This window comes from Somniosus microcephalus, unplaced genomic scaffold (genome assembly GCF_052327205.1).
Source record: "Somniosus microcephalus isolate GS21.2 unplaced genomic scaffold, FLI_Smic_1.0 unresolved_chr1, whole genome shotgun sequence".
Classification (NCBI taxonomy): domain Eukaryota; kingdom Metazoa; phylum Chordata; class Chondrichthyes; order Squaliformes; family Somniosidae; genus Somniosus; species Somniosus microcephalus.
The window spans coordinates 19,488,443-19,503,568 of NW_028225179.1; the positions used below are offsets into that span (position 1 = coordinate 19,488,443).

The window sequence follows — 15,126 nt, forward strand, 5'->3', positions numbered from 1 at the left end:
AGTCCGATATATGTTGCCATCGATTTCATAAGCATTGAAAATCAGGCCTGTCTATAATGGAATGGGTCGTGGTCAGTTGTTAATCACTCTGGGTCAGTTTAAAAAGAGAGTGCTCACAGTCCCGGATCATTCTGTTTCTGTTTGAAATGGCAGAGCTCACAGTCCCGGATCATTCCGTTTTTTTTAAAGGAGAACGATTTCAGTTTTCATGGTGTTGAATTCAACTAAATGTGGCGGGGCTAGTCCGGGATTTGAACCCGGGACCTCTCGCAATTTAAGCCATGGAAATTCCCTAAGCGAGAATCATACCCCTAGACCAACGAGCCGCCGATGTTATGTTTTAAGTTGCATTGCGATACCCTGCGCTGGTGCAAACCCAGCTCGCAGAAGTCCTGTTCATTCAGTTAAAATGTTTAACTTTTCCTCAATCCGCTTCTTTTTGCGAGCAGTTTCCTTGAATCTGCTCACAATTCTCCCCATAAAAAGAAACTCAGCAGCATCTGCGGCTGCGTGGCCTAATGGGTAAGGCGTCTGAATTCGGTTAGCGAGTTTTTCAGTTATCAGAAGATTGCAGGTTCGAGTCCTGCTGCGGTCGTTTAATTAACTGGGCGACACTTCTTCTGTTCCGAATCTGGCTTCAAACCGACAATTTTTGACAGTCCCTCAACTGAAGCAGTGGAAGGCCTTTTGCTTACATTAAGCTGATTGTACATTTTCAACATTGTAGATCTGTGTGCACGGGCAGGATAAGCGGTGAAGTGGACTTTCTTTCAGGGTATTTCTGCTTAGATGCAAAAAGCAGGAAATGGAATGGCTGAGAGCGGTATATGGTTGAGTCGAGGTGGCCGAAAGGTTAAGGCGATAGACTGTTAATCTATTGCCGATCTGTACGCGAGGGTTCAGCTCCCATTCTCGTCATTATTACGTTTGATACTGGTACAATTTCCGAGCATTTAACTGAATCTTGCCTAAAATAAGCTTTCAAATGCAATTTCGTCAGAGTCGCTCTGGTGCTCCTGGTCTGTGCCCCATGCATTACTCATATCTTGTTAAAATTAAAAGAGACCACTGCAATTCTTCAACTTCTTGAATGAAGTTGGAGCAGTGATCGCGATTCGGAGATTGTCGAACTCCTCCTTTCTTCTGCTGAGATTGTCACCGAATGAAAGAGTAGCGGGACCAGAGGCAAATGTTTAGGGAGCAGAAACATAAATTTCTCCTTTAGGAGGCAATGTAATTTCAAAAATATTTATCAACCTTAATGACGAGATTTTCTGTTTTAGTGTCTTTGGTTGAGATATAAATAAGGGGCGAGACATCCTCGTTCTTTTCGGCATACTCTCATGGGATCGGAGGACCCGGTTTAACGTCTTACTAGAAAGACGGAGGCACCAACAGTGCAGCACTACCTCATTACTGCACTGGGGTGTCTGCCTGGATTATCTGCTCAAGTCTCTGGAGTGGTGCTTGACTTTGCGGCCGCTGAGCCACGGCTGACACCTAGACTCAGTTCATTTGGCTGGAGAGAAATGACGGAGATAAAGGGAAAAATTACAATGGAGTAAACTTTCAATTTGTCATCCAACAGAAAAGCGGGCATCGTAATCGGCCGCCTGTTATAGAAACAGTCCGATTTATGTTGCAATCGATTTCATAAGCATTGAAAATCAGGCCTGTCTATAATGGAATGGGTCGTGGTCAGTTGTTAATCACTCTGGGTCTATTTAAACCGGGAGTGCTCACATTCCCGGATCATTCTGTTTCTGTTTAAAATGGCAGAGCTCACAGTCCCGATTAATTCCGTATTTTTTAAAGTAGAACGGTTTCAGCTTTCATGACCGAGGTGCTGAGTTTAACTAAATGCGGCGCGGCTCAGCCCGGGATTATGAACCCGGGACGTCTCGCATTTTAAGCCACGAAAATTCCCTAAGCGAGAGTCATACCCCTAGACCAACGAACCACCGATGCTCTGCTTCAAGTTGCATTGTGATTCCCTGCGCTGGTGCAAACCCAGCTCGCAGAAGTCCTGTTCATTCAGTTAAAATGTTTAACTTTTCCTCAATCCGCTTCTTTTTGCGAGCAGTTTCCTTGAATCTGCTCACAATTCTCCCCATAAAAAGACAACCAGCAGTATCAGCGGCTGCGTGGCCTAATGGATAAGGCGTCTGACTTCGGTTATGAGTTATTCAGTCATTAGAAGATTGCAGGTTCGAGTCCTGCCGCAGTCGTTTAATTAACTGGGCGACACTTTTTCTGTTCCGAATCTGGCTTCAAACCGAACATTTTTGACAGTCCCTCAACTGAAGCAGTGGAAGGCCTTTTGCTTACATTAAGCTGATTGTACATTTTCAACATTGTTGATCTGGGTGCACGGGCAGGATAAGCGGTGAAGTGGACTTTCTTTCAGGGTATTTCTGCTTAGATGCAAAAAGCAGGAAATGAAATGGCTGAGAGCAGTATATGGTTGAGTCGAGGTGGCCGAAAGGTTAAGGCGATAGACAGTTAATCTATTGCCGATCTGTACGCGAGGGTTCAGCTCCCATCCTCGTCGTTATTACGTTTGATACTGGTACACTTTCCGAGCATTTAACTGAATCTTGTCTAAAATAAGCTTTCAAATGCAATTTCGTCAGAGGCGCTCTGGTGCTCCTGGTCTGTGCCCCATGCATTACTCATATCTTGTTAAAATTAAGAGAGACCACTGCAATTCTTCAACTTCTTGAATGAAGTTGGAGCAGTGATCGCGATTCGGAGATTGTCGAACTCCTCCATTCTTCTGCTGAGATTGTCACCGAATTAAAGAGTAGCGGGACCAGAGCCAAATGATTAGGGAGCAGAAACATAAATTTCTCCTTTAGGAGGCAATGTAATTTCAGAAATATTTATCAACCTTAATGACGAGATTTTCTGCTTTAGTGTCTTTGGTTGAGATATAACTAATGGGCGAGACATCCTCGTTCTTTTCGGCATACTCTCATGGGATCCGAGGGCCCGGTTTAACGTCTTACTAGAAAGACGGAGGCACCAACAGTGCAGCACTACATCATTACTGCACTGGAGTGTCTGCCTGGATTATCTGCTCAAGTCTCTGGAGTGGTGCTTGACTTTGCTGCCGCTGAGCCACGGCTGACACCTAGACTCAGTTCATTTGGCTGGAGAGAAATGACGGAGATAAAGGGAAAATTACAATGGAGTAAACTTTCAATTTGTCACCCAACAGAAAAGCGGGCATCGTAATCGGCCGCCTGTTATAGAAACAGTCCGATATATGTTGCCATCGATTTCATAAGCATTGAAAATCAGGCCTGTCTATAATGGAATGGGTCGTGGTCAGCTGTTAATCACTCTGGGTCTGTTTAAAAAGAGAGTGCTCACAGTCCCGGATCATTCTGTTTCTGTTTGAAATGGCAGAGCTCACAGTCCCGGATCATTCCGTTTTTTTTAAAGGAGAACGATTTCAGTTTTCATGACCGAGGTGTTGAATTCAACTAAATGTGGCGGGGCTCGTCCGGGATTTGAACGCGGGACCTCTCGCAATTTAAGCCATGGAAATTCCCTAAGCGAGAATCATACCCCTAGACCAACGAGCCGCCGATGTTATGTTTTAAGTTGCATTGCGATTCCCTGCGCTGGTGCAAACCCAGCTCGCAGAAGTCCTGTTCATTCAGTTAAAATGTTTAACTTTTCCTCAATCCGCTTCTTTTTGCGAGCAGTTTCCTTGAATCTGCTCACAATTCTCCCCATAAAAAGAAACTCAGCAGCATCTGCGGCTGCGTGGCCTAATGGGTAAGGCGTCTGAATTCGGTTAGCGAGTTTTTCAGTTATCAGAAGATTGCAGGTTCGAGTCCTGCTGCGGTCGTTTAATTAACTGGGCGACACTTTTTCTGTTCCGAATCTGGCTTCAAACCGACAATTTTTGACAGTCCCTCAACTGAAGCAGTGGAAGGCCTTTTGCTTACATTAAGCTGATTGTACATTTTCAACATTGTAGATCTGGGTGCACGGGCAGGATAAGCGGTGAAGTGGACTTTCTTTCAGGGTATTTCTGCTTAGATGCAAAAAGCAGGAAAGGGAATGGCTGAGAGCAGTATATGGTTGAGTCGAGGTGGCCGAAAGGTTAAGGCGATAGACTGTTAATCTATTGCCGATCTGTACGCGAGGGTTCAGCTCCCATTCTCGTCATTATTACGTTTGCTACTGGTACAATTTCCGAGCATTTAACTGAATCTTGCCTAAAATAAGCTTTCAAATGCAATTTCGTCAGAGTCGCTCTGGTGCTCCTGGTCTGTGCCCCATGCATTACTCATATCTTGTTAAAATTAAAAGAGACCACTGCAATTCTTCAACTTCTTGAATGAAGTTGGAGCAGTGATCGCGATTCGGAGATTGTCGAACTCCTCCTTTCTTCTGCTGAGATTGTCACCGAATGAAAGAGTAGCGGGACCAGAGGCAAATGATTAGGGAGCAGAAACATAAATTTCTCCTTTAGGAGGCAATGTAATTTCAAAAATATTTATCAACCTTAATGACGAGATTTTCTGTTTTAGTGTCTTTGGTTGAGATATAAATAAGGGGCGAGACATCCTCGTTCTTTTCGGCATACTCTCATGGGATCGGAGGACCCGGTTTAACGTCTTACTAGAAAGACGGAGGCACCAACAGTGCAGCACTACCTCATTACTGCACTGGGGTGTCTGCCTGGATTATCTGCTCAAGTCTCTGGAGTGGTGCTTGATTTTCCTGCCGCTGAGCCACGGCTGACACCTAGACTCAGTTCATTTGGCTGGAGAGAAATGATGGAGATAAAGGGAAAATTACAGTGGAGTAAACTTTCAATTTGTCACCCAACAGAAAAGCGGGCATCGTAATCGGCCGCCTGTTATAGAAACAGTCCGATTTATGTTGCCATCGATTTCATAAGCATTGAAAATCAGGCCTGTCTATAATGGAATGGGTCGTGGTCAGTTGTTAATCACTCTGGGTCTGTTTAAACCGGGAGTGCTCACATTCCCGGATCATTCTGTTTCTGTTTAAAATGGCAGAGCTCACAGTCCCGATTAATTCCGTATTTTTTAAAGTAGAACGGTTTCAGCTTTCATGACCGAGGTGTTGAGTTTAACTAAATGCGGCGGGGCTCAGCCCGGGATTTGAACCCGGGACGTCTCGCATTTTAAGCCACGAAAATTCCCTGAGCCAGAGTCATACCCCTAGACCAACGAACCACCGATGCTGTGCTTCAAGTTGCATTGTGATTCCCTGCGCTGGTGCAAACCCAGCTCGCAGAAGTCCTGTTCATTCAGTTAAAATGTTTAACTTTTCCTCAATCCGCTTCTTTTTGCGAGCAGTTTCCTTGAATCTGCTCACAATTCGCCCCATGAAAAGACAACCAGCAGTATCAGCGGCTGCGTGGCCTACTGGATAAGGCGTCTGACTTCGGTTATGAGTTATTCAGTCATCAGAAGATTGCAGGTTCGAGTCCTGCCGCAGTCGTTTAATTAACTGGGCGACACTTTTTCTGTTCCGAATCTGGCTTCAAACCGAACATTTTTGACAGTCCCTCAACTGAAGCAGTGGAAGGCCTTTTGCTTACATTAAGCTGATTGTACATTTTCAACATTGTTGATCTGGGTGCACGGGCAGGATAAGCGGTGAAGTGGACTTTCTTTCAGGGTATTTCTGCTTAGATGCAAAAAGCAGGAAATGAAATGGCTGAGAGCAGTATATGGTTGAGTCGAGGTGGCCGAAAGGTTAAGGCGATAGACAGTTAATCTATTGCCGATCTGTACGCGAGGGTTCAGCTCCCATCCTCGTCGTTATTACGTTTGATACTGGTACACTTTCCGAGCATTTAACTGAATCTTGTCTAAAATAAGCTTTCAAATGCAATTTCGTCAGAGGCGCTCTGGTGCTCCTGGTCTGTGCCCCATGCATTACTCATATCTTGTTAAAATTAAGAGAGACCACTGCAATTCTTCAACTTCTTGAATGAAGTTGGAGCAGTGATCGCGATTCGGAGATTGTCGAACTCCTCCTTTCTTCTGCTGAGATTGTCACCGAATTAAAGAGTAGCGGGACCAGAGCCAAATGATTAGGGAGCAGAAACATAAATTTCTCCTTTAGGAGGCAATGTAATTTCAGAATTATTTATCAACCTTAATGACGAGATTTTCTGCTTTAGTGTCTTTGGTTGAGATATAACTAATGGGCGAGACATCCTCGTTCTTTTCGGCATACTCTCATGGGATCCGAGAGCCCGGTTTAACGTCTTACTAGAAAGACGGAGGCACCAACAGTGCAGCACTACGTCATTACTGCACTGGAGTGTCTGCCTGGATTATGTGCTCAAGTCTCTGGAGTGGTGCTTGACTTTGCTGCCGCTGAGCCACGGCTGACACCTAGACTCAGTTCATTTGGCTGGAGAGAAATGACGGAGATAAAGGGAAAATTACAATGGAGTAAACTTTCAATTTGTCACCCAACAGAAAAGCGGGCATCGTAATCGGCCGCCTGTTATAGAAACAGTCCGATATATGTTGCCATCGATTTCATAAGCATTGAAAATCAGGCCTGTCTATAATGGAATGGGTCGTGGTCAGTTGTTAATCACTCTGGGTCTGTTTAAAAAGAGAGTGCTCACATTCCCGATATCCCAGGGAGGTTTTTTGTGTCTTCCTTCGTAAAGACTGACCCAAAGTATGCATTTAGTTGATCTGCCATTTCCTTATTTCCCATTATATATTCCCCCGTATCTGACTGCAATGGACCATAAAAGGAAATCTAAAAAGGTGACTCAACCGTGGATAACAGGGGAAATTAGAGACAGCATAAAATCCAAAGATAGGGCGTATAAAATAGCCAAAAAAAGCACCAGAGCGGAAGATTGGGAACAGTTTAAGATAGAGCAAAGGAGGGCAAAGGGCATGATCAAGAGGGGCAAAATAGCTTACGAAAACAAGCTGGCGGAAAATATAAAAACTAACTCCAAAAGCTTTTATAAATATATCAAAAGGAAAAGACTGGTGAAAACCAAAGTTGGTCCATTGCAGTCAGATACGGGGGAATATATAATGGGAAATAAGGAAATGGCAGATCAACTAAATGCATACTTTGGGTCAGTCTTTACGAAGGAAGACACAAAAAACCTCCCTGGGATATCGGGAAAAATAGGGACATTGGCAAAGGAGGAACTGACGCAAATCAATATCTCTAAGGATATGGTGTTAAGGAAGCTAAAGGGATTGAAGGTGGACAAATCCCCAGGGCCTGATAACATGCATCCTAGGGTACTGAAGGAGGTGGCCCTAGAGATAGCGGATGCACTAAGGATGATTTTTCAGAATTCATTAGACTCGGGAACAGTGCCGATGGATTGGAGGGTAGCTAACGTTACCCCACTATTCAAAAAGGGGGGTAGGGAAAAAGCAGGTAATTACAGACCTGTAAGCCTTACATCAGTTGTGGGCAAAATGCTGGAGTCCATCATTAAGGATGAAATAGCGGAGCACTTAGCAAATGGGGACAGGATAGGACAGAGTCAACATGGATTTACAAAGGGTAAATCGTGCTTGACTAATCTATTGGAATTTTTTGAGGGAGTAACTGGTAGAATAGATGGGGGAGAGCCAGTAGATGTGGTGTACCTGGACTTCCAAAAGGCCTTCGATAAGGTCCCACATAAAAGATTAGCATGGAAAATTGAGGCTCATGGGATAAAGGGGAAAGTTTTGGCGTGGATAGGGAACTGGCTGTCAGATAGAAAACAGAGAGTTGGAATAAACGGCTCATTTTCTGAATGGCAGGCAGTAACAAGTGGGGTACCACAGGGATCTGTCCTGGGCCCCCAGCTGTTCACAATTTACATTAATGACCTGGATCAGGGAGTCGGATGCAGCATTTCCAAATTTGCAGACGACACTAAACTAGGAGGGGGGGTGGGCTCAGAGGAAGAGACCAGGAAGCTCCAGAGCGATTTGGACAGACTGGGCGATTGGGCGGATAAATGGCAGATGCACTATAATGTGGACAAGTGCGAAGTTATCCACCTTGGGTGCAGGAACGGGAGGGCAAATTATTATTTAAATGGCAATAGATTGGGAGAGGGGGAAGTACAGAGAGACCTGGGTGTTCTTGTACACCAGTCACTGAAGGCGAGCATGCAGGTGCAACAGGCGGTCAAGAAGGCAAACGGTATGCTGGCCTTCATAGCAAAAGGGTTAGAATACAGGAACAGGGATACCTTGCTGCAGCTGTACAGGGCACTGGTGAGACCACACCTCGAGTACTGTGTACAGTTTTGGTCGCCTCATCTGAGGAAGGATGTTCTTGCCATGGAGGGGGTGCAGCGGCGATTCACCAGGCTGATACCAGGAATGGCGGGAATGACCTATGAGGAGAGACTATGTAGTTTAGGGATGTACACACTGGAGTTTAGAAGATTGAGAGGGGACCTCATAGAAGTGTATAAAATTCTGACAGGTCTAGACAGACTGGATGCAGAAGGAATGTTTCCCTTGGCGGGTGAGAACAGAACTAGAGGACATAATTTAAGGATAAGGGCTAAACCATTTAGGACAGAGATGAGGGGGAATTTCTTCACTCAGAGAGTGGTGAACCTGTGGAACTCATTGCCACAGAGGGCAGTGTACGCCAGCTCATTAAATATATTTAAGAGGGAATTACATATATTTCTACGGGCAAAAGGGGTTAAGGGTTACGGAGAGAAGGCGGGGACGGGATACTGAATTAAAGGATCAGCCATGATCTCATCGAATGGCGGAGCAGGCACGAAGGGCCGAATGGCCTACTCCTGCTCCTATCTTCTTCTATGTATTCCCAGATCATTCTGTTTCTGTTTCAAATGGCAGAGCTCACAGTCCCGGATCATTCCGTTTTTTTTAAAGGAGAACGATTTCAGTTTTCATGACCGACGTGTTGAATTCAACTAAATGTGGCGGGGCTCGTCCGGGATTTGAACCCGGGACCTCTCGCAATTTAAGCCATGGAAATTCCCTAAGCGAGAATCATACCCCTAGACCAACGAGCCGCCGATGTTATGTTTTAAGTTGCATTGCGATTCCCTGCGCTGGTGCAAACCCAGCTCGCAGAAGTCCTGTTCATTCAGTTAAAATGTTTAACTTTTCCTCAATCCGCTTCTTTTTGCGAGCAGTTTCCTTGAATCTGCTCACAATTCTCCCCATAAAAAGAAACTCAGCAGCATCTGCGGCTGCGTGGCCTAATGGGTAAGGCGTCTGAATTCGGTTAGCGAGTTTTTCAGTTATCAGAAGATTGCAGGTTCGAGTCCTGCTGCGGTCGTTTAATTAACTGGGCGACACTTTTTCTGTTCCGAATCTGGCTTCAAACCGACAATTTTTGACAGTCCCTCAACTGAAGCAGTGGAAGGCCTTTTGCTTACATTAAGCTGATTGTACATTTTCAACATTGTAGATCTGGGTGCACGGGCAGGATAAGCGGTGAAGTGGACTTTCTTTCAGGGTATTTCTGCTTAGATGCAAAAAGCAGGAAATGGAATGGCTGAGAGCAGTATATGGTTGAGTCGAGGTGGCCGAAAGGTTAAGGCGATAGACTGTTAATCTATTGCCGATCTGTACGCGAGGGTTCAGCTCCCATTCTCGTCATTATTACGTTTGATACTGGTACAATTTCCGAGCATTTAACTGAATCTTGCCTAAAATAAGCTTTCAAATGCAATTTCGTCAGAGTCGCTCTGGTGCTCCTGGTCTGTGCCCCATGCATTACTCATATCTTGTTAAAATTAAAAGAGACCACTGCAATTCTTCAACTTCTTGAATGAAGTTGGAGCAGTGATCGCGATTCGGAGATTGTCGAACTCCTCCTTTCTTCTGCTGAGATTGTCACCGAATGAAAGAGTAGCGGGACCAGAGCCAAATGATTAGGGAGCAGAAACATAAATTTCTCCTTTAGGAGGCAATGTAATTTCAAAAATATTTATCAACCTTAATGACGAGATTTTCTGTTTTAGTGTCTTTGGTTGAGATATAAATAAGGGGCGAGACATCCTCGTTCTTTTCGGCATACTCTCATGGGATCGGAGGACCCGGTTTAACGTCTTACTAGAAAGACGGAGGCACCAACAGTGCAGCACTACCTCATTACTGCACTGGGGTGTCTGCCTGGATTATCTGCTCAAGTCTCTGGAGTGGTGCTTGACTTTGCTGCCGCTGAGCCACGGCTGACACCTAGACTCAGTTCATTTGGCTGGAGAGAAATGATGGAGATAAATGGAAAAATTACAATGGAGTAAACTTTCAATTTGTCACCCAACAGAAAAGCGGGCATCGTAATCGGCCGCCTGTTATAGAAACAGTCCGATTTATGTTGCCATCGATTTCATAAGCATTGAAAATCAGGCCTGTCTATAATGGAATGGGTCGTGGTCAGTTGTTAATCACTCTGGGTCTATTTAAACCGGGAGTGCTCACATTCCCGGATCATTCTGTTTCTGTTTAAAATGGCAGAGCTCACAGTCCCGATTAATTCCGCATTTTTTAAAGTAGAACGGTTTCAGCTTTCATGACTGAGGTGTTGAGTTTAACTAAATGCGGCGGGGCTCAGCCCGGGATTTGAACCCGGGACGTCTCGCATTTTAAGCCACGAAAATTCCCTAAGCGAGAGTCATACCCCAAACCAACGAACCACCGATGCTGTGCTTCAAGTTGCATTGTGATTCCCTGCGCTGGTGCAAACCCAGCTCGCAGAAGTCCTGTTCATTCAGTTAAAATGTTTAACTTTTCCTCAATCCGCTTCTTTTTGCGAGCAGTTTCCTTGAATCTGCTCACAATTCTCCCCATAAAAAGACAGCCAGCAGTATCAGCGGCTGCGTGGCCTAATGGATAAGGCGTCTGACTTCGGTTATGAGTTATTCAGTCATCAGAAGATTGCAGGTTCGAGTCCTGCTGCAGTCGTTTAATTAACTGGGCGACACTTTTTCTGTTCCGAATCTGGCTTCAAACCGAACATTTTTGACAGTCCCTCAACTGAAGCAGTGGAAGGCCTTTTGCTTACATTAAGCTGATTGTACATTTTCAACATTGTTGATCTGGGTGCACGGGCAGGATAAGCGGTGAAGTGGACTTTCTTTCAGGGTATTTCTGCTTAGATGCAAAAAGCAGGAAATGAAATGGCTGAGAGCAGTATATGGTTGAGTCGAGGTGGCCGAAAGGTTAAGGCGATAGACAGTTAATCTATTGCCGATCTGTACGCGAGGGTTCAGCTCCCATCCTCGTCGTTATTACGTTTGATACTGGTACACTTTCCGAGCATTTAACTGAATCTTGTCTAAAATAAGCTTTCAAATGCAATTTCGTCAGAGGCGCTCTGGTGCTCCTGGTCTGTGCCCCATGCATTACTCATATCTTGTTAAAATTAAGAGAGACCACTGCAATTCTTCAACTTCTTGAATGAAGTTGGAGCAGTGATCGCGATTCGGAGATTGTCGAACTCCTCCTTTCTTCTGCTGAGATTGTCACCGAATTAAAGAGTAGCGGGACCAGAGCCAAATGATTAGGGAGCAGAAACATAAATTTCTCCTTTAGGAGGCAATGTAATTTCAGAAATATTTATCAACCTTAATGACGAGATTTTCTGCTTTAGTGTCTTTGGTTGAGATATAACTAATGGGCGAGACATCCTCGTTCTTTTCGGCATACTCTCATGGGATCCGAGGGCCCGGTTTAACGTCTTACTAGAAAGACGGAGGCACCAACAGTGCAGCACTACGTCATTACTGCACTGGAGTGTCAGCCTGGATTATGTGCTCAAGTCTCTGGAGTGGTGCTTGACTTTGCTGCCGCTGAGCCACGGCTGACACCTAGACTCAGTTCATTTGGCTGGAGAGAAATGACGGAGATAAAGGGAAAAATTACAATGGAGTAAACTTTCAATTTGTCACCCAACAGAAAAGCGGGCATCGTAATCGGCCGCCTGTTATAGAAACAGTCCGATATATGTTGCCATCGATTTCATAAGCATTGAAAATCAGGCCTGTCTATAATGGAATGGGTCGTGGTCAGTTGTTAATCACTCTGGGTCTGTTTAAAAAGAGAGTGCTCACAGTCCCGGATCATTCTGTTTCTGTTTGAAATGGCAGAGCTCACAGTCCCGGATCATTCCGTTTTTTTTAAAGGAGAACGATTTCAGTTTTCATGACCGAGGTGTTGAATTCAACTAAATGTGGCGGGCTCGTCCGGGATTTGAACCCGGGACCTCTCGCAATTTAAGCCATGGAAATTCCCTAAGCGAGAATCATACCCCTAGACCAACGAGCCGCCGATGTTATGGTTTAAGTTGCATTGCGATTCCCTGCGCTGGTGCAAACCCAGCTCGCAGAAGTCCTGTTCATTCAGTTAAAATGTTTAACTTTTCCTCAATCCGCTTCTTTTTGCGAGCAGTTTCCTTGAATCTGCTCACAATTCTCCCGATAAAAAGAAGCTTAGCAGCATCTGCGGCTGCGTGGCCTAATGGGTAAGGCGTCTGAATTCGGTTAGCGAGTTTTTCAGTTATTAGAAGATTGCAGGTTCGAGTCCTGTTGCGGTCGTTTAATTAACTGGGCGACACTTCTTCTGTTCCGAATCTGGCTTCAAACCGACAATTTTTGACAGTCCCTCAACTGAAGCAGTGGAAGGACTTTTGCTTACATTAAGCTGATTGTACATTTTCAGCATTGTAGATCTGTGTGCACGGGCAGGATAAGCGGTGAAGTGGACTTTCTTTCAGGGTATTTCTGCTTAGATGCAAAAAGCAGGAAATGGAATGGCTGAGAGCGGTATATGGTTGAGTCGAGGTGGCCGAAAGGTTAAGGCGATAGACTGTTAATCTATTGCCGATCTGTACGCGAGGGTTCAGCTCCCATTCTCGTCATTATTACGTTTGATACTGGTACAATTTCCGAGCATTTAACTGAATCTTGCCTAAAATAAGCTTTCAAATGCAATTTCGTCAGAGTCGCTCTGGTGCTCCTGGTCTGTGCCCCATGCATTACTCATATCTTGTTAAAATTAAAAGAGACCACTGCAATTCTTCAACTTCTTGAATGAAGTTGGAGCAGTGATCGCGATTCGGAGATTGTCGAACTCCTCCTTTCTTCTGCTGACATTGTCACCGAATGAAAGAGTAGCGGGACCAGAGGCAAATGATTAGGGAGCACAAACATAAATTTCTCCTTTAGGAGGCAATGTAATTTCAAAAATATTTATCAACCTTAATGACGAGATTTTCTGTTTTAGTGTCTTTGGTTGAGATATAAATAAGGGGCGAGACATCCTCGTTCTTTTCGGCATACTCTCATGGGATCGGAGGACCCGGTTTAACGTCTTACTAGAAAGACGGAGGCACCAACAGTGCAGCACTACCTCATTACTGCACTGGAGTGTCAGCCTGGATTATCTGCTCAAGTCTCTGGAGTGGTGCTTGACTTTGCTGCCGCTGAGCCACGGCTGACACCGAGACTCAGTTCATTTGGCTGGAGAGAAATGACGGAGATAAAGGGAAAAATTACAATGGAGTAAACTTTCAATTTGTCACCCAACAGAAAAGCGGGCATCGTAATCGGCCGCCTGTTATAGAAACAGTCCGATTTATGTTGCCATCGATTTCATAAGCATTGAAAATCAGGCCTGTCTATAATGGAATGGGTCGTGGTCAGTTGTTAATCACTCTGGGTCTATTTAAACCGGGAGTGCTCACATTCCCGGATCATTCTGTTTCTGTTTAAAATGGCAGAGCTCACAGTCCCGATTAATTCCGTATTTTTTAAAGTAGAACGGTTTCAGCTTTCATGACCGAGGTGTTGAGTTTAACTAAATGCGGCGGGGCTCAGTCCGGGATTTGAACCCGGGACGTCTCGCATTTTAAGCCACGGAAATTCCCTAAGCGAGAGTCATACCCCTAGACCAACGAACCACCGATGCTCTGCTTCAAGTTGCATTGTGATTCCCTGCGCTGGTGCAAACCCAGCTCGCAGAAGTCCTGTTCATTCGGTTAAAATGTTTAACTTTTCCTTAATCCGCTTCTTTTTGCGAGCAGTTTCCTTGAATCTGCTCACAATTCTCCCCATAAAAAGACAACCAGCAGTATCAGCGGCTGCGTGGCCTAATGGATAAGGCGTCTGACTTCGGTTATGAGTTATTCAGTCATCAGAAGATTGCAGGTTCGAGTCCTGCCGCAGTCGTTTAATTAACTGGGCGACACTTTTTCTGTTCCCAATCTGGCTTCAAACCGACCATTTTTGACAGTCCCTCAACTGAAGCAGTGGAAGGCCTTTTGCTTACATTAAGCTGATTGTACATTTTCAACATTGTTGATCTGGGTGCACGGGCAGGATAAGCGGTGAAGTGGACTTTCTTTCAGGGTATTTCTGCTTAGATGCAAAAAGCAGGAAATGAAATGGCTGAGAGCAGTATATGGTTGAGTCGAGGTGGCCGAAAGGTTAAGGCGATAGACAGTTAATCTATTGCCGATCTGTACGCGAGGGTTCAAGTCCCATCCTCGTCGTTATTACGTTTGATACTGGTACACTTTCCGAGCATTTAACTGAATCTTGTCTAAAATAAGCTTTCAAATGCAATTTCGTCAGAGGCGCTCTGGTGCTCCTGGTCTGTGCCCCATGCATTACTCATATCTTGTTAAAATTAAGAGAGACCACTGCAATTCTTCAACTTCTTGAATGAAGTTGGAGCAGTGATCGCGATTCGGAGATTGTCGAACTCCTCCTTTCTTCTGCTGAGATTGTCACCGAATTAAAGAGTAGCGGGACCAGAGCCAAATGTTTAGGGAGCAGAAACATAAATTTCTCCTTTAGGAGGCAATGTAATTTCAGAAATATTTATCAACCTTAATGACGAGATTTTCTGCTTTAGTGTCTTTGGTTGAGATACAACTAATGGGCGAGACATCCTCGTTCTTTTCGGCATATTCTCATGGGATCCGAGGGCCCGGTTTAACGTCTTACTAGAAAGACGGAGGCACCAACAGTGCAGCACTACCTCATTACTGCACTGGAGTGTCTGCCTGGATTATCTGCTCAAGTCTCTGGAGTGGTGCTTGACTTTGCTGCCGCTGAGCCACGGCTGACACCTAGACTCAGTTCAT

At 44.9% G+C, this 15,126-nt stretch overlaps 3 non-coding genes across 3 annotated transcripts; 1 reads left to right on the forward strand and 2 right to left on the reverse strand.

The window, feature by feature from the left end:
• Positions 1–8,953: 8,953 nt before the first annotated feature.
• trnap-agg (transfer RNA proline (anticodon AGG)) lies at positions 8,954–9,043 on the reverse strand. The gene is given in 2 exon segments: positions 8,954–8,989; positions 9,008–9,043. It is a non-coding gene; the product is annotated as a tRNA-Pro (tRNA).
• A 3,172-nt stretch (positions 9,044–12,215) lies between these two features.
• On the reverse strand, positions 12,216–12,305 carry trnap-agg (transfer RNA proline (anticodon AGG)). The gene is given in 2 exon segments: positions 12,216–12,251; positions 12,270–12,305. It is a non-coding gene; the product is annotated as a tRNA-Pro (tRNA).
• A 1,811-nt stretch (positions 12,306–14,116) lies between these two features.
• Positions 14,117–14,206, forward strand: trnar-ucg (transfer RNA arginine (anticodon UCG)). Its single transcript is given in 2 exon segments — positions 14,117–14,153; positions 14,171–14,206. It is a non-coding gene; the product is annotated as a tRNA-Arg (tRNA).
• Positions 14,207–15,126: the final 920 nt, after the last annotated feature.